Source organism: Seriola lalandi, unplaced genomic scaffold, assembly GCF_002814215.2.
Source record: "Seriola lalandi dorsalis isolate HSWRI2012SDOR001 ecotype SW California unplaced genomic scaffold, Sedor1 jcf7180002054563, whole genome shotgun sequence".
Classification (NCBI taxonomy): domain Eukaryota; kingdom Metazoa; phylum Chordata; class Actinopteri; order Carangiformes; family Carangidae; genus Seriola; species Seriola lalandi.
The window spans coordinates 1,644,657-1,663,408 of NW_019525116.1; positions in this window are offsets into that span (position 1 = coordinate 1,644,657).

The following is an 18,752-nucleotide window of genomic DNA, read 5'->3' on the forward strand; positions in this document are numbered from 1 at the left end:
CATTGATAAAAGAATAGAAACAATGCTTGGTTGAAAAATGAAGTGCCCTTAATGTAAGTTAAGTTGAGGGTATGACTATTGCATTGTGGGTCAGAATCACCATGGACGCAGAGGAAAGATATGATGTTATTCTGCACATGGTTCAAGAGGCGCTCATGGGAACAGTGTTTGATTTGTTTATCTTTGTGTATAATGATGTGCCTTAACATGTACAATGTGATTCGTCTTCCGTAGTTTTATTGATTTTTAATCACATTTCTGTTGCGCTAACGTGGTCGGGCCTGTTTACCGATGGACGCTAGCTCAACATGTTGGTGCCTGCTTATCAACGGACACTTAAGAGACTTAATGTTTTGGACTTATGTTTTTATTTTCTTGTGGTTTTCCTCGTCTAACAAGAGAGAGAGAGAGAGAAAATAAATCTTCAAAATCTATCATCACGATTTAATAACACCCCACCACAAACTACGGTGCGGCCTCAAATGGCGAACAACATGATAATCCTCATGATTTACTGCAGTGCTGTGACATTAGACTGCATTCGTTTCTTTTGTAATAAACCGAGCGACTGAATGGTGATAGACGGCCGGTAATTTTGTCTTAGAGGAAAAGCACAAGTGTTACTAATCACATTAAACCACGACAGTGTGACAGTGATTTTGTTCATCAGAGGATCAACCATAAGAATTAGACCACAGTCTTGCTGAAGAGTCGAATTATGCGAGTATTCAGTGAATACTCACATCACTAGATGACAGTGTCATTTTTCAATCATGAAATGCTCAAAAATATGTGTCTATATGAGAATATAATATAAGGAATTCAAGTTTATTTTCTTAAAGAGCAGTAGTCTAGACGCTGGAGGATTATGTGCTGATGCATTTTGCTGTATTTGTTTCTGTGTCTCTGCATGTTGAAGCTGTGCGCGATCATCAGAGAGAAAGAGAAAGAGAGAAAGAGAGAGAGAGAGAGAGAGAGAGAGAGAGAGAGAGACGGAGGGAAATCTGCAGCACACTGAGGGTCTGACAGTGTTACAACCATCCAGATTGCCGCCCAAGGCTGCTGAGACTCGCTATAAGACACCCACATGCTGGAGCGGAGCGCCTCATTAGGTAGGACACGCAGCGGTGGGGGCGGAGGACAGAGAGAGGATGGGTGGGAGAAGGAGTGAGATGAAGGGAATAGTTCTTCATGCTCCATCTGGACAGAATCTTTAAAAAAAACGCTCCTGCAGTGTCGGGACTTTACACGGACGGTTCAAAGTGCTTGTGACACGGGTGGGGGTGGGGGGGTGGGGGGTTCGCAGGTCACCGTGGAATCCTCTGAGCAGGCATCTTACTGAAGATGATGCAAGCTATCTGAGCTATCAGACTTGAATTGCCCACAGCTCTTAAATGTGTAATGACGATTAGTTATAGCTGGCCAAGCACAGTCAAGTGCGTAATGGGGTTCTGGGGGTAAAATGTCAAGTACAGTGAGTAACAGAGAGGTAAGGAGGTGATAGTAGAAGCCAGTTCAGCCGGGCGCTTGTCAGTATTTTATCCCCCAATGGATTTTTTCATCATCATATCATTACAAAACTTCCACATCCTTTCCTGTCCCATAAATCTTACATCGCACTTTCATAACACTCATTAAGCCTCTTAATATATTTGCTTTTCCGCTCATGTACATTGTTGACAAGCAGCTTGTTCACATTTCCTGCATTCATTGTAGTATGTGTGCTTGTAGGGTTAAAACGTGTGTCCAGTAGGAGGCAGAACAGAGCTGAATGTCTTCCCTGACAGCTTTAGGTTTAGTGTACTGTAAACAAGGGTAGAGGAGATCCGCAGGGTTGCCATTAGTACGCACCTGTTTCAAATGTTACCACCAATGAAATGATCGTTACCAGCCATCATAGATGTGGGCCGACCTTCCGGTTGGTTCATCATGTGCCACACCTTCAGCATCACAGTTACAATAATAAATCTCAACATTAATTAATGCAAATTCAGAAATAAAGCCAGTGTTCAGAACAGGGTCAGAGGAGAGGGGCCTGATATTTTAGTCTTCGCTTGGCTCAGAAACACGAGTCGGCAAAAAACGACTCGGTTAGGTTCCGGGAAAGATCATGGGTTGGGTTAAAATAATTTGCTTAATAGAGAAACAACACTGAATCAGTTTGAAGCAGGAAACGAACAGCTGGCTCCATTTGAAACTAAAGCATTTTGTCGTCTCATCCACCTCCTCCTTGTGTCGATTCTCGCTCCTATACGATGACGCCAACTGACGTTCGCTCTTGTCTTAATTAACACAGGTAGAGATTTCTCAATTATAATGCATATACATATAAAATGTAACTGTGGGTCGTAATAATCTGCTGGGATAGCCGACCTATAGGGTCATTTTTCAGGGGCGCACAATCTCGCTAGTTTTGCACTGACATGAACTTGGACTAGCAAGAGACTTAACGATACAACTATTTACCGTTTTCATCATCTTAGTCACTTATTAGTGTCCAATAGTTGCCGAGATATTTTAGTCGGGACCAAAATGGTAGACTGACGGACATTGAGCTATGTTGCTAGCATGTTAATGTGGTTGCATTGGTCTTAGTTTGAATGTTTTTGTTACAACTTTTTTGTACTTTGTTGGAGATGTGTTCAGTTCAGAGCAGTTCACTTTCACTATGTTCATTTTTCTCTAAATATGTCTCGCTCAACGAGCTTTAGAAACACACTTCTAATTTAATTTGAACTTGTGAAAGTGAGGCTCTGCCCACGACGGTGATACTCAGGCATCAACTCAATTATCACCTCTCTTCTCCGCCCTGCTTCGCTCTGGTGTGTTCTTTCGAGGGTTGAGGAGGCTGACAGTTTCTCACACAGCTACACTGATGGATCGTCCTGTTTTTTTGCATTGAACGCCAACCTGAAACGCTCCCCTGCATTATTTCTGTTCTGTCCCGGCTTTAACTCCCAGGTTGTTGATGTCCATCATGTGGCTTAAAGCGGGTTCAAGAGGACACAGACTGACAAGTTGGAAAAAAGAGCCAAGTATTGCAGGGGCCCGCAGCGCACAATGAGCTGTCAGCTTGCGACGGTGAATCAGCTTTGCAACATGATGGATGGGCACCACTGGGACACAAACCCTCTGCCCTGAATTTGTTGTTTGGTTTATTTGCAGATAACAAAGCCATCGTTTTTAGACTCATTACAGACCAACAAAGAACATGGTTCACAGCCTCAGATACTTGCTCTCTCTCTCTCTCTCTCTCTGTCTCTCTCTCTCAGCTGCTTGTCACAGCCATACATCCACCACTGTCTTTGTCTTTTTTGTCTCTTCCTTCCTCTGCATAATTTATGAGCCTGTCTGTCCCACAGACCCATTACTCTCTCATCAGGTGACCCAGTTATGAGGGGGAAGCCGGCACCACAGATACGGTCAGCGTGGGCCTCATAAATCAACATTTATGGAAACATAGTCCACTAGTTCAGATGTTGAATGTGGAATCAGAGCACACTCCAGCCCAGTGATAAAGCTTGTCTAGTGTAGCCACGCTCCCTGTGTTATTGTTAGATATAAGACAGAGTATTTACACTGGAATGCACTGTCTAGAAATCAAGGTTAAGAGGCAAATAAACCAAACAAATACGTGATGTTGAAGTTTTTCTGCATCAGTGTGAGACAAGAAGCTTCTCGCTCTAGAAATATTTTTACGATAAAAAAAAAAAGAAAAGGCAGAGGGACAGAAATTAAGGTCAGAATCAAGAATAACATCCAGGTTTCTGCATGTGTGCTACTTTCCAGGGACAGACGGAGGCTCAGTGAAAACATATTTCTCACTGCAGAGCTTGAACACCAATGATGAGCTGTAAGAAGTTTGTCTCCAGAGGACAAGGATCAGTATAGCTGTGTGTCATCAGTGTAATGATAATAACATAAGCTGTGTTTCCATATTATGTGGCCTAGAGGCAATTGAACAGAGGGCCCAACATTGACCCCTGAAGGACTCCGCTTGGGATAACTTTCCCATATATATATATATATATATATAAAGACACAGAAAATCACCTTTTAGAAAGGATGCTGTGACCAGTCATGTCAAAAGTTGATAATCTCTGTCATCATTGATATTCGGAGCCAAGTGTTTTTCTAAAATAATAGAATGGCTGTTGAGATCATTTACATCTGAAACGTGACTGGATTATGATAGTTTTCTCTTTCTTCCAACATTTAATTAACCTAATTCAACCTTTAACTGCTTAACCCCTCTGCAACGCCGCTGTGTCTCTGTAGATCAGTGTTTAAACCAAGTCTGGATCCAAAAAATGGGTCACAGGCCTGTTGCCATCTATTTGTATGTTTTAATGAGCTCAGGGACAAGGAGTGAGATGACTTTCCTCAAATGAATCCCAGGTTTCTTGAGGTTAAGAGCCTGTGTGACGGAGCAGGATATAGTTAAGGCTCTAATAACATGCTCAATAGTCGTTTGTTTTACATCTGAAAACAGACAGCGGTGAAGTGAAGCGGAAACATAAATGAAGTAGAAATGTGAGGTGATCTGAGGAGCACAGATGCAGACAGCTATTTAAAGAAAGTGCATCTGCAGAGGCCAGATATTCTTTGCTATTGCCAAAAATAGTTTTCCCTCTTTCCCTTAACTTTTCTTGCCAGCTGATGCTTGCTGGATTAAGGATCAGTATTCATAACAATCCATAAGAGGAAAGAAATACATATTCTGAGAGCTTATCACATTTAAAGAGTAAAGGAGAAAACTACGGTATGTGCACCAGAATTGCTACCAAGCCACTTAAAAGTATTTTATCAGCCTGGTTTCAGTGGAAAGTTTTATTACACACTTTTTTACAAAATAAAACCTGCTGTAACTGATGGGTGGGAAATCCACATGAAGTCCAGACCACCATGCTTAAAGTGGACCATGTGGTTTTATATCGATTTTCTACTTTGCAGATTGCCATTGGTTTCACTTCATGTTGTTCTGAATGAAAACCTACAGAGCCTTGAAACTTTCTTGAGACAGGGAGCACTTTTATTAAAGCTTAGCATTTGGCATTTAAGTTTTAATCCATATGATTTTCATTCATCGTCGATTTACATTACAGCAAACATCCATTTAATGTATTTGTAATTGCCTCTCTGTATAGTTTTAATTGTAACTGGCAGAATCCACTTTTCCTGCACGTGATTCATGCACATGTTGGATGTACTGAGGAAGACACAAGTCGGAGCATTCACACATTTCACAAACACAACAGACAACAGCTGGAGTTGGGTTTCTAGAAGAGGAATTCTTCTTCTCTTCATTTTTAAAAAATCGGTCTGAAGGTTTTCCTCAACACCCATATCACTTTAAACTGAACTCCCACACCTGATTCAGCAACAGGACTGAAATTTAGTTTTAATTTTAATAAATTAACTTTTTAAAGCGCTTGTTTAGCTGCTAACTTTCTAATGTCAGAGTCTCCTCGTGAGCATCAAAGCAGAAGAGATTTACATCATTGTCCTTCGTCACACGAGCTGCATTTGTGACATCAGCGCATTAGCCTGTAAGCTAACTGGTTGTCCAGCAAGTGGTTGTATTTTCAAAGGCATTTTGGTGATCACACAGATGTCAACTTGGAACAATTACATTTTTGCTTGGGGCAAAACCAACATTAATATCCATTATTTCCTCATACTGCATCGCTCACTGTCGGATCCTGACGTAGCTAGCACAGCAGGGAAGAAGAGCAGAGCGGTTCTGACTAGTTAAACGTTGGATTTAAGCTTTAATTTCATCCTGGATTAACATTTTATTATTCCAGACAGCAGACACCTGCAGGATCCCGAACATACCTTTGAAGATGCAACCCACTGCTACAAGTAAAGAAATAACATTTTTATTTCCACCAAAGGTTTGCGTAGGAAACCTCGTTAGACTGACGAACAGAGTGCTGCTATGCTCACACTGTAGTGCAACTCGATGATGAGCTAAGGCGGCTACATATTTACCTTGATTGATTATCTATAAAAAACAAGCTTCAAGCCTCGAAGGTTAAGAGTTTTATATCACCGTGAAATGACTGGAAGGTGGGATAGTGCATAAATGTGTGGTAAGTGTGAGAAAATGGTCATCAGTAATGTGTAACATATGCAATTTGAAGTGCTAACATGCTTGTTCCTTTAAGCTGCTTTAAAGTGCAATTAGCACCATACATTGACCTTCAGTAAGTCTAATCCTTTTTTCACGCAGTGTGAACCCATTATATCTAACATCGCTGATCCCTGCCTCCTTTCTCTCCCTCCTCTCAGGGGAGGAGAGAGATACCGTATGAAGGGCAGAGGGAGAAGGGGAGAGCAGCCTTGAACATGGCATGAAGAAGATGTAAAAACAGAAGAGTGTTACTGAGCTTACGCAGGACCCCTTGTTTGTCTGTCTCTCTACCTGGAGCGATGCTGCTGTGTGTGGATTTAGCTCACTGCCAGCAGCAATTGCTAGAATACGTCCGGGCATATTCCTTCACGGATCAGATTTCTCTGTGTGTGTGTGCCCCTGGCTCTCCATATCCCATGTTGAATAAAAAAAGAATTAAGTAGTGCTGCCAGACAGAGTAAGACACAGCTCAATCTGCAGCTAGAGTGGGAGCACAGAGAGACAACGCTGCATAATTGCTCTTCATGTGTGTCTTCTCCCCCAGCTTCAGAGCATGCTGCATGTTCTTGCTCTAGGCTGGTTAAGTGCCAGCATGTCAGGTCCTTCTGGCTACGTTGTGGGCGGATCAATGTGTGCACATTTGGTGAAATCATATGTTTCCTTCGGAGAACGTGGGTGAATCTGTGCGTGTGATCATAATGTGTAGGCTGCAGCAGCTCTTTGATTTCCTCCAGCGGGAGGGATGTGTCCCGTTGAGATGTATGGTAGGCCTATAGCTTCTTAGTGCAAAAAGTAGCTTTATTCAGCAGCAAGCAAACGGAACATGGATGATTAAGGACTTTGAAGTTCTGTGCAAGGAAAGAAACCTTTGACATACGACAACACAGCTGTGAACGTAGTAAACAGAGGATTATGTTGTATACACTTGACTCTCTCTACAGGATTTGTGTGTTCATTTCATGGCTTAGGTGATTTCAGGACCCTGGTTAAACCCAGGCACGGGGCCTTGATTGTGCCTTATTCTCACCTGGTATAAAGAGGTAAAAAATAACTCAGCTGCCACATTAACACACAAGCCAGTATTGTCAGTAATTACCTAATATTAATCGATTGCCTTCCAGCATAATGACTAAGTTGCTTTTGATACTTTAAACAGGCTTTTTGTAAGTTTCCTCTGCTGCTGAATGAGGGTGGTGGTGATTGTGCCTTGACAAGAGCTTCGTCCATCGTTGTCTTTGTAATACAAAGCAGAGCTACGTCTGCAGGGCAGATTGGAGGCTACGGTGAGTCGCTATCGGAAAGTGTCGAGATGCGCTGGGGGCTAGCTGGTTAGCGTGCTAACATCAGTAGAAGAAAAGACGTGATAGAGACAAGAGTTAACATTGGTGCTGGTTTCCACCACTGGAGTCAGCTGTTGGCTCAGTAAAACTTCTAACCTGGAACATTTCTTTGTAAAAGAGATTTTTTACAGTATCTTGATATATTGCTAGTCTTCCTTAACTTGAATAAAAGGATATAAATCTTCTTCCACACTGGGACCAGTATGTTGCTGTTTTCTTGTAGCCCAGTAACCCAGATAAAAGAAACTTTGACTGCATTTTGTTTGCCATTGAGCAGTAAACAAATATATGTTAGAATACAAAGATAATTTTACATGTTTTAGATCTCGACATCATAGCTGGGGCCCTGAGCAGTTGCCTGTGTGTGTAATGGGAAAGTCTACCCATGGTTCTTTGTGTCTTAGCATGCAGCTTTAAAAAAGAGGGGGGGTCACAGTTCAGGACAGATGTCAGCTAAGTGCCAAAATAGCTTGACCAAGGTCTTCACTGAGTAACAGCGTATTTCTCACACACATTTGCTAAATCTTGCAGCAGATGCTTGATTACATTTGCTTTAATTAGCTTTTGTAAGCTTTGTATATTTGACACGGTCAGCTTCTTTTATAACGTGTAATTTGATTGAGGAGACTGAGGCCTGGAAACGTTGAGTGAGAGGTAGGAAGATCTTTGTTTTTCTCACGGACTCACATACTGCAGCTTTTTAACGTGTTGGTAAATTAATGGTCATTACTTTCACTGCTGTGTTGTTCCTATTTGAACAAATATATTACGGCTCAAGTTTTTATGTCACCATCTATAAGGGAATTACTTTGAACCCACAACAGAAAATATTGATTACGCTTGTTATTTAGCTTGATTGGAAGGCAGTGTGTGGTTTTAATCTAGTTAGAAGGAATGCTATATTACAGCTGCTATATAAATAATGAACTCCATCAGCATTCATTTTCTGCAACACTGTGTATTGATTATATTATTATTTAGAGATCAACTGAAACAAAATTAACAGGCTGTTGTGTGATTAATAATGCAACAGCAAGGTCTGGAACGCCAAGTCCAACCAGCTGTAGTCGTGTGTTACGAGAGTTCAGATAAATCCAAAACAAGGAGCAGTGGGAGCAGGAAGATTAGCAGGCTCGCAGCATATGATATTCGTCCAGTCCTGCAGAGGTCAGCTTCTTCCGATCAAAGCAAAACCATGTTTGTTTCAAGAGATTAACACCTGGATTCCACCAGGGGAGGCTGCGTCGGATTCTGGCTGCGACACGGCCGCCGGAGCTGATGGCAGCCACGGATCAAGAACTACTTTTCTTTTTTTAAACTACTTTACAACTGCACACTGTATTACGCTGCAGATCAGCTGTTCAAGATAGACAGAGCTAAGCGTAGGTGCGCTTGAGAAAATGTAGTTTTCATTTCAAATGAATCATTTGCCAAAAAAGAGAGAAAAAAACACACAATAAACCAAGTTAAAGATGCATCTGACTGATGCATTATTACTATAATAATTATCAAATTTTTCAAGATGCCACAATAATATTGTTATCGTGAATTCTTTCAGGCACGATAATCATGCGGTGAAAATCTGACATCGTGTTTGTGTAAAAAAAGTGTCTGTGGCAAGAATAAAATGCCAGAAAATTCATTTAGACTTTTTAATTTACTGAAGAATTCCTCCTACAAAGTCCACTGCTTCTATGAGCTTTGAGAGATCACTGCATGGCATCGAATTCATCATTTATAACTTCATGAGTACATGCTCATTATCTTTAGATTGGTTCACTCATTGGACCAAAGTTAATTTGCTGTGGTCGGCGTGTCACAGTAGAGGCGACATGAGCATGAAATGCAGCTGTGGCAACATTAAATTAATTAATGTGGTGATACAGAGAGAGAGAGAGAGAGAGAGAGAGAGAGAGAGAGAGAGAGAGAGAGAGCGTCAACATGACACCACCACTTTAACACACTGCCGCAGCGTGTTAAGTGAAACACACACACACACACAAACATGCTAAAGTCCTTTCTGCTCAGACAGGAGCCGAGTCTGTGAATACATTTCTACAAGATAAAAAAAAAACACCTGAAACAAATAAATAGTTCAATAAAAACACAAGCACAGGAAGTCCAAAGTGTCTCTAGTCTGCTCTACAGTAGCTGTGTGTCCATGTGTACTGCACTCACGTGCATAATAAAACAGAAATATGCACAAGCGTTGTTTCTGTATGTATTTATAAAGCTCTGCATATCCATAGTTCTGATTTATGAATCTAAATGAACAAACTGTCCACATATTATTACGGCTGCATCACTCTTAAGATACGTCAATGAAAGGAGAGACGAAGAAGAAACACTCTCCCGCCGATCATCTTCAATATTTTTTGGAAATACTCTCATTTGTTTTCTCGCCAGGAGTAGGATAAGAAGATTGATCTCACACTGTATATGTTTGGTAAATATTAGCCTAACCCCAGCAGCCAGTTAGCTTAGCTTAGCATTAGACTGGAAACAGAGAAAAACAGCTAGTCTGTTTCTCTCACACACACACACACACACACACACACACACACACACACAGATTTACCTGGAGCTGAGAGGCTTAATCAGCACTTAGTGAACTCGTTTGGCAAAGGGCTTGTAATGGACGTTCATTTATATGTAAAAGTCCTGCACTCCAGCATTAATGGTTTAACTTAATGTAGTTTAAAGTGGAAAAAAACAAGAACACACAAAAAAAGCAAGTAATGTCTCCAATCTGGATTAAAAAAAAAAAAAACTATACTCGAGCACAAAAAAACAAATAATCATTATTATTAATTTTAAAAGAGCCATAGACTGACATATCGTATACCATGTTTACGTCTGGTCTACAGTATGCATTCAACACATATTCCTCTTTTTTATAAATATCTGTTTATGTGTGGGAAGTGCATGCATATGCATGGTTTATGTGCATGCCAATCCTTTATAAATGTGGCCCTTAGAAAGAGTGATCACTTCCCTCTCCACCTCCACACAACAGCATTGACTGTAATAGGATTTGAGACACAGGCTACACAATAAATCATTTTTCTCTCCAGGAAAACAGAGAGAGAGCATCAGAGCATCAAAGCATGTACACTGAGGAGTGCTCTGAGAAAGTTTGGGTGTGCACAAGGGAGCAAGTGACAACAGAGAGTGCGAGAAATGTACTCAGCACAGTGTGCAACAGTGAGCAACATCATATTTCACTGATCTGTTATTTGAGGAGAAGGGGGGGGGGGTTAAATACTGAAGGCTGTACAGGGCAGCGCTCACCCTGCTGGGAAACGCGGGCGTCCCTTCTCTCTAATTAACAAGTACTTGACAGAGCCGCTCAGACAAACAAGGCAGCGGAGCACACAGCAGCCATCTGCAGCAGCCTCGTGTGCCGGGGCTTTGATGCTGATTTGAGCCAATGATAAAGTAAGTCACACTGACATCAGGCTGCACGCAGGCCTTTGAAGGGAGCAGACACACACGATAGCTCACAATCTGTGCCGCAAGATGACAACTCCACAGGAATAAACCCATCTGACAGTAGAGGAGGACCTCGAAGGCTGAAATAAAAACAGAACATTCACGTTAAACGAATCGGAAAGCGCTAATACCTGGCATGAGAGGGATGTGATGTGAGATGATGTAAAACTACAGATCAACGTATATATACACACACACACACTCACACCTGCACATGATGCTAAAAGTCTGCCATTACGGATTCATTACTGGCTGTCGTGTTGGTTCTCTGTATGACGGTGGTCGAGATCTGCCACCTGTTCACCAAGTTTATCTTCTGCAGAGCTGATGTCGTTCCACACCTGCCGGGTTTCCTCGTAACTCACAACACACCTGACAGGCTCGGCAGCTCAAAGCGCCATTGTTGATGTATTTAATCATATTAGGTTATTTCCAAAACCACAACAACAATTTAGGTGGTGATGGCACAACTTACGGTTAAAGACTCACAACTTTACTGTTTTCACTGAGTGTCAGTCTGTGGGTGAAAGCCTCCTTAGATCTCAGCTCTGAGAGCAGCTTAATAAAACATCTGACCTGCATGTATCCAGACAGAGAGATTTCTTTTAATTGTAGGTTTTCATTAGGTAGAAGAGCAAAAAACCTTTCAGGCTGACTTCAGCTATAACCGTCTTCCTTCTCAACAGGTCCCAAGACAAGTCCAAGTCCTAAGCTGAAACCAAAACGATCAGAATGATCTTTGGCTGAGTGCAGACACCTGCAGAGAGCACATGAACACAACCCTGCAGGACCGCAGCTGAACACAGATCGTTGTTAGACGATGATATTTGGTTGAGGAGGTCGGGCGACTGCACATTCTGTTTATAAATAACAATTTATGTGCAGGAAATAGCGTACACATGGTTTTGGTGCGTATGCATCATTGATGCATCTGGCCCCTGCCTTCAAAGTTACTGCCTCTTCTCTGTGCTGGTTCTGCCTTAATGAGTGTTACAAAGACGAAAGCATTTCATTTTCTTCCCTCCTGAGAAGAAGAGTAGGTACTTCTGTCATAATTGTACTTTTTGAAACTAGAGTACAGTACTACTTCTTGAACTGTTCACACCGACTGCTTCCCAGCACTTGCACCATCGTGCTGTCACTTCACACCGGAGCTGGACAGTGAGTCGTGCGTTAAAAGGAAGTGACAGCGGCAAAAGGCCATTTTGAACCCCCGAGGAGAAGATACAGCAGGAGAAGATAAGAACCCGCCTCTCCTCTTAGCAATACACTCTTTGAAATCCATGTGTCCACTCTTCCTTCTCTCTCTCTCTCTCTCTCCTTGTTCCCGCAGAAAATACTTAACCACCCGACCAGCGAGAAGCCAGAGTATAACTGGGCAGGAAAGGAGGAGAGAAACTGAAGTCAGCAATTGGTTCCACTTGTTAGTCAATATCACAAGCTGCCTGAGCAAGAGCAGGGAGTAACTTCCATTTGTATGTAGGAGGTGAGGGATGTTTGCATGTTGTTTCTCCACTATCATAGACCAGAATAAATCCAAACTACAGAATTCTACTTTTTCTGCACACACAGCTTCCATCACTGTCAGATGTTCTATGAAATAAAATGTAAACACCAGTGTCACACCATAGAAAAAGTTTCTACAACTCCTCTTTCTTCTTCCTCAAGCCTTCTCCGTCTTATTTGACTAATGCACATCCATTTAATGGTGTTTACTTTTGCAATCAAGCACAGCAGCCTCCCACTTTTCAAGTCTTCATGTCCTTCATCTCCATTGAAATAGAAAAGTATAGTATTGCTGTTCTTTAGTGTATAATGTTTTCCTCATGTCAAACAAGCACACATAGCACTGGTTAAATACTGCTATCAATCTGAGCCGTTAGAAACCCAGAATCTTCTTGTCGTGAGGTGACAGTGCTCACCACTGCTCCACCGTGCCGCCGACCATTAGTTTTAGTGCCCGCCTACTTTGATATTGCACCAATCAAATTACCAGTACAGACATTGTCAGCTGGAATCTAAATTCACACACCCTGGAGAGCACTAATGTCAACAACAACAACAACAACAACAAAAAGTTAAATTTCTTCTTATTGGAAATCACAGTTTTCACCAAATATGTTAACAAGTTAAAACAAACTTTTTGATTTCTGAGCTAAAAATAAATTTTCATTTCTATTCAACTTTAACCTTGCTTTGCTTAAAACACAATTATTCCTCAGAATACGTTGCCATTAAATCCTCTTCCCCTTGCGTCGGCTGCAGTTCTCGATGTGAACCATGTGCACGATGCAAAGAGACTTTCTGTTCTGTTCTTTTGACCGTGGGGATTTCTCCTGGGTCGTAAACCTCCATGGAATTCAATCCACATCTGTTTGTCTTTCTCACTCGAAAACCTCTTCATCCTCGTTCTGTTAGTCGACGGCCTTTAATGTCATCGGGCTGTTTAGCTATCGGTTCGTCTCCCTGTCGCTCTGTGTCCAGAGGAAGTGATATGTATATAATAATCTCAAATGATTAACATCCATCATATAGGCCTGTTTCCACGGGGCTACCATGACAATAATGGTGTCTGTGAAACGCTCTGCCAGTGAAACATCAACAACCCCCCCCCCGTCACCCATTTCTCGTCACATTTACATCCACGCAACACACACACACGACATCCACCACACATGTAGTATCACATTCATATTCGCTCCCTCCAAGGCAGTGTGTGTTTTTGTTCTGTCACTTGCATGTGTGTGTGCGCGTGTATCGTCTGCGGCTGCTGTCATGAGGAGATAGCAGTCGTCCCCCCCCCCCCCCCCCCCCCCCCTCCGGTGGTTGTCAGTGACCTTGTGCTTCTCAATGAGCTTCTTTCACGTATTCACACACAGCTGAAACTCTCAGCAGTGCTCCTCCTTCATGAACCGGCACCCGCTCCTCATTATTCCTCCTCCGTGTGTCACACAGACGCAGCACGCTTCCCACCTGTGGCCCGGGCGGAGGTTGTTGTGTGTCACGGATCTAATTTGTCTTGATCTTTGCGCTTCCTGTGATCTCTGCCGTACTTTGTTCTTCGTATCAAATCACTGACAAAGTTCTGTCGGTGAGATGATGAAGTAACACAACAGCACAACACTCACTGCTTCTGCGACTGCAGCTCCTAATGTGTTCATCTCCACTTCCACTTGGAACTTCTGCCTTTTATGTTCCCTCACATATTTGTGTTTGCCGAACAATTCTCTGCTCTTTCCAGAAAAGCTTTCCATCAGATTTTAAAGCCCGGCTGCTGATTTGTTGGATTTGAACTTTCACAGTCAACCAAATTCAATTCGGCAACTAAGAGAAAGGGGCGATGGCAGTCTGAGCTCCTGTCACCTAGCAACCTTGACAACACGAAACTTTACTTTACAAAAACTCAAGTTTTTAAGGCCCTTGGTTCTTTAACAGTTGTGCTGTTCACCTGAGCAGAAACCCAATACTAAAATTATAAATGGTGCCTGCAGCAGCAACTAAGATTATTTTAACTATAGATTCTTTTGGCAGAACAACAAAAAATTGTAAATCATAAGTTTCAGTAATGTCACTTATATTTTACAGCGAGACCATGTAGCTTTTGCATTCAGTGGCCATAAGAGGTATTTATGGGATAAATACTTAACGTTGCATAACAATAGCACAAGTAGAGAGGAGTCATAAAGTTTTGAACCGATTCAGTATTTTTTTCTTATGAATTCAATTAATCATTTGTGTCAGAAGGTAATTAGTATCACTGTAAGATTAGATTAGACTGGTGCGGCACGGTGGTGTTTTGGGACCCAGCATTGTGATCAGAAAAATAAACCGTGGGTCCCGAGACGTTTAATGGGACGGCAAGGAATCAAAAGGATTTTCTGTTACAGCAAATAATGTTTATCTTTATGTGTTTCTATTGTTTTCTTGTTAAACATAGTTTCGTCCCTCCAGGGAAACTGAGACTCGCGCCATGTTTAACTTATGAGAAGTAGTCACGAGCACTGTGAGGCTGGACACTACAGACAGGCTGGGAACAACTACCCCACCGCATTGTACTGTTATTCCTGTTATTGCAGTCACCCTCTGCACAACACTGATAGTGTGATACTGATTCCCACTGTGCCCCTGCGCAGAGGTCACAGTGATATCCAGTGCATATTGTCCTTGAAGTTATCATGTAGGTTCAGAAACGAGCTCCTGGGGAGTTTTAGTTGAAAACGCCAGAGCTCCATCACCTCATTTTCAAACATAAGGAGGACATCTGAAGCTAACGCTCTGCAGCTGGGCGGCGCACCGACTCATCAGGAAGCACTCTGGGGCCTGAAGCAGATATTCCCTTATCTGTGGTGAACTAACAAACAGTCATTAACGGTAAATTATTATACATCTCAAAGGGGTTTTAAGCTCACCGACTTCAAAGACACAGTCCTTTGCAGCGAGAGGCTTTGATGTAACGTGTGTGGAGGAAGTCTGAAGTCTGTCACAGGATTATGAAGGAGCGTTACTTCATTAAGCCTCTGTTCGTATCTGAGCATCTACGGAGAAAGTCAAATTGAATAGATAACATCCTGTTTGTTACAGTTCACAGTATAATATGATCGTCTACTTTTAATTTATTTTCCCTGTTTTTCTTTTTTACTCTTCAATCACTTTAAGATTGAAAACAGTGAATCCATGAAAGCGCTGAAGAACAAAGTCAGGGCCACAGGTGTGCACGGTTTCAGCAGGTGGAGCTGCGGTGCACTTTTACAGCCAGGACTGTTTTGAGAAAGTTCAGAGTGCAAGTTAAAAGTGTGAGGAACGTGGAGCTGGAGCTATGCAGAGCCTCGCACTCCGGGGCGGCTCCCTCCCACTCTGCCTGACTGAGCTGGGGCTGCGTGAGACTGGTCTTGGCAAGGGCTTAAATGTTTGATCTGTGCGTCAGGGTGTGAGCTGATCGATATCTGTGTAGTACACTACAGCCTCTTTATCACTCCTCCTCCTCCTCACTGGATCAATACCTCTTTGGATTTGCCTCCTCATTAACACGGAGCACAGAGCAGCGCTGAGGGACTGAGCGCTGGCAAAGTTTGTGGCACCTTTCCCTCTCAGTGAACTCTGTCGGGCCTCATCACTCAGTAAACTCACCTGGCCTGTCATCTCAGTGTGGTTTGCAAGAGAAACAGAGATGCACCATCAGGGCAGGCAAATGCTTGGGGCCCCCAGTGGCCCCTCATATTAGCACAATTTGCAATGACAACTATAACTCCCCTTAAACCCCATAAAGACACTATACACTGATGATGTGTGCTGTAGCCAGCGTTGAGATAAAACTAATGCACGTCTCTTCATGGGATTCAACGACAGGAACAAGACAAAAGGCGCCTCTGGAGGTGATCAATAACCACAGCCTACACAGCACAGAAACAGCTCTCATAACAGTTACAAATGACTAACTGGCGGCTGCCGAAATCTGGATATTGCTCTGTATTAATGTTAATTGACCTTAGTGTATCTTTGACGGAACATTTCCTTTTTAGGTCTTTAGTTAGTATGAGGCTTATTAGACTTATAATTAGGCCATAAAGCAATAGTTTGTACTCCTGAAGTAGAGATGTGAAAACACAGATAAAGTCAAACTATCACAGTCCCCAGTGGAAGCTGCCGCAGCAATCAAGGTCGTGATGATATCATGGACTGAGAATCCAGTCTAAAGAGGGGGTTGAGTCCCACACAGGAGTCCTTCAGCTCAGAGACAAAGTTCCTCCCTTGAGATTCCTTATACAATCTGACAATGTGACAGTGTGACATATTTTCATTGTTTCGGACTGATGTTTGCGCTCGTGTCGATTTACTGCAGTTCCTCTAATGGCCACTAGAGTCTGGCTCCTAAAAGTGAGTCAATCCCCAAAGACTCCCATGTTAAAGTGTCCAACTTTACAGCAGAAAGAAACATGTTTAAAGCCTGGTACAAAAAATGGTTTTGATCTCTACAGCCAATTTCCTCTTTCATGACAACTGTACTGGTGAAATGGGTGGATCCAGGAAATCTTTAATCACTTTCCTTAACATTGCAAGACAGGGCATTTTTCAACATTTTCAGCAGTTTCCCAGGAAATAATGTTTGGGTTTTGATTTAAAGAAAAAAAAAAAAAAAAAATCTGACATATCTATGGTGTTGGGATCTATGACTTTGTACAATTTGGCGCCAATCTGACAGACACTTGTAAGACTGTTTGTCCTCGGTGGAGGTATGTGCTCCACTGAGTGCCATTCTAGTGTTTCAATTGATTCAAGCACCTCTCAAGCATCAATCCTTAAACCAGTTCAGTTCTCACGGTATGTGCTGCCATTTGGTCTGTCAGCATAACATCTGATTTCACTGTTATGCCGAACGACAAACAGTTATAGAAGCTCGACAAGCTGGCCGCACTAAACAGCTGCTTGGCTGATGTGAGAGGTTGGTTACACAAAATATTTTAAAGTTAAACTCTACAGAGGTCCTCATGGACAGCTGTGAAACCTCTGTAAACAAATCCTGACACTTACTGGACAATACACACACACACACACACACACACACACACAAACACTGAAAAAATGATCCACTGTTTTATATCTTGAGTCCTGGATTATTGCGAGGCTTTGTTTACCTGCTTTAACGCTCGAGCTGTAGCTCCGCTGTGACTGTGCAGAGCTCTGCAGCCTAACAAAGACCCAACATTCTTCTCACATCACCCCAGTTTTAACCTCCTTGCTGAACATCAGGGTAAATCCGTGAACTTTTAACCCCTTATTATCCCAATAGGTCTCTTAGAGCTGCTTCATTCGGAGTGAGGGTAAAGGTCAAAGGGTGTACTGGCTCCTCGCCTATAGAACAGTCTTCCAGTTAGTATTTGGTCTGCTGACACTGTCTTAGCTTAAATCCCATTTTTAAACACGTTGTTACTGACTTGTCTTCCTGTCTGACAGCTGATGATTGGCAGGTCGGCTATATTTTACCATCTTATTTAAGTGTTAGCATGCTAACATTTGCGTCATTAAAATTTCTGTTATGTATTTAGTGAAAAGCTTAATGTGAAAACAAACATTTGTGTCCTACAGTTGTAATACACACTGTATTGTTAATCTGTGCAGACCAAATATTCCTGTTTTGTGTATTTTGATGATTGTAACTGTATTTCTCTCTAATGTTTCCTCGTCGTTTACTCAACAACTTCAATCATCTCTGTTTTGTACGTTTTAGGCAAAGCATGGAGGCGGAGACGTACCAACAAAGGCTGCTAGCCATAGCGGTGAGAACGTCTTTCCTTCTTTCTTTACTTTCGTCCTTTCGCTGTCCACTTCAGTCCGCATTAAAAACATTAAAAACCAACTGCGACTTTCTCCTCATGTCAAAATAATCTAACCGCACCAACATTGTTTAATGTCACTTCAGTGGAACGGTCTCGCTTGATCTGCACGGCCTGAAGTGAGAATGCAAAGACCGTTCCACAGTTAGCTTTCTGGCCATATAATCACTGGTCTGTGAAATGTTCGGTTCCAGGGCCTGAGCGTCGCCTGCTTGACCCCTCTGCAATGTAAAATCCACCCAAACGCAAGTGACCCACTTCAGCGTAGACAGCGAAGGCCTGGAGTGGACCTCAGCATGTTTACAGCTTACATTAACAGTACAGATACGGCGTCAGCATGCAAACAATGTGCTGTGTCACTTGAACTATTTCTCTCGGCATCCCTGCTCTCTGCCAGCTGTATCACCCCGCTTTAATCTGACGGTCACGTCCCCTAAAAATACCCCCCCCCCC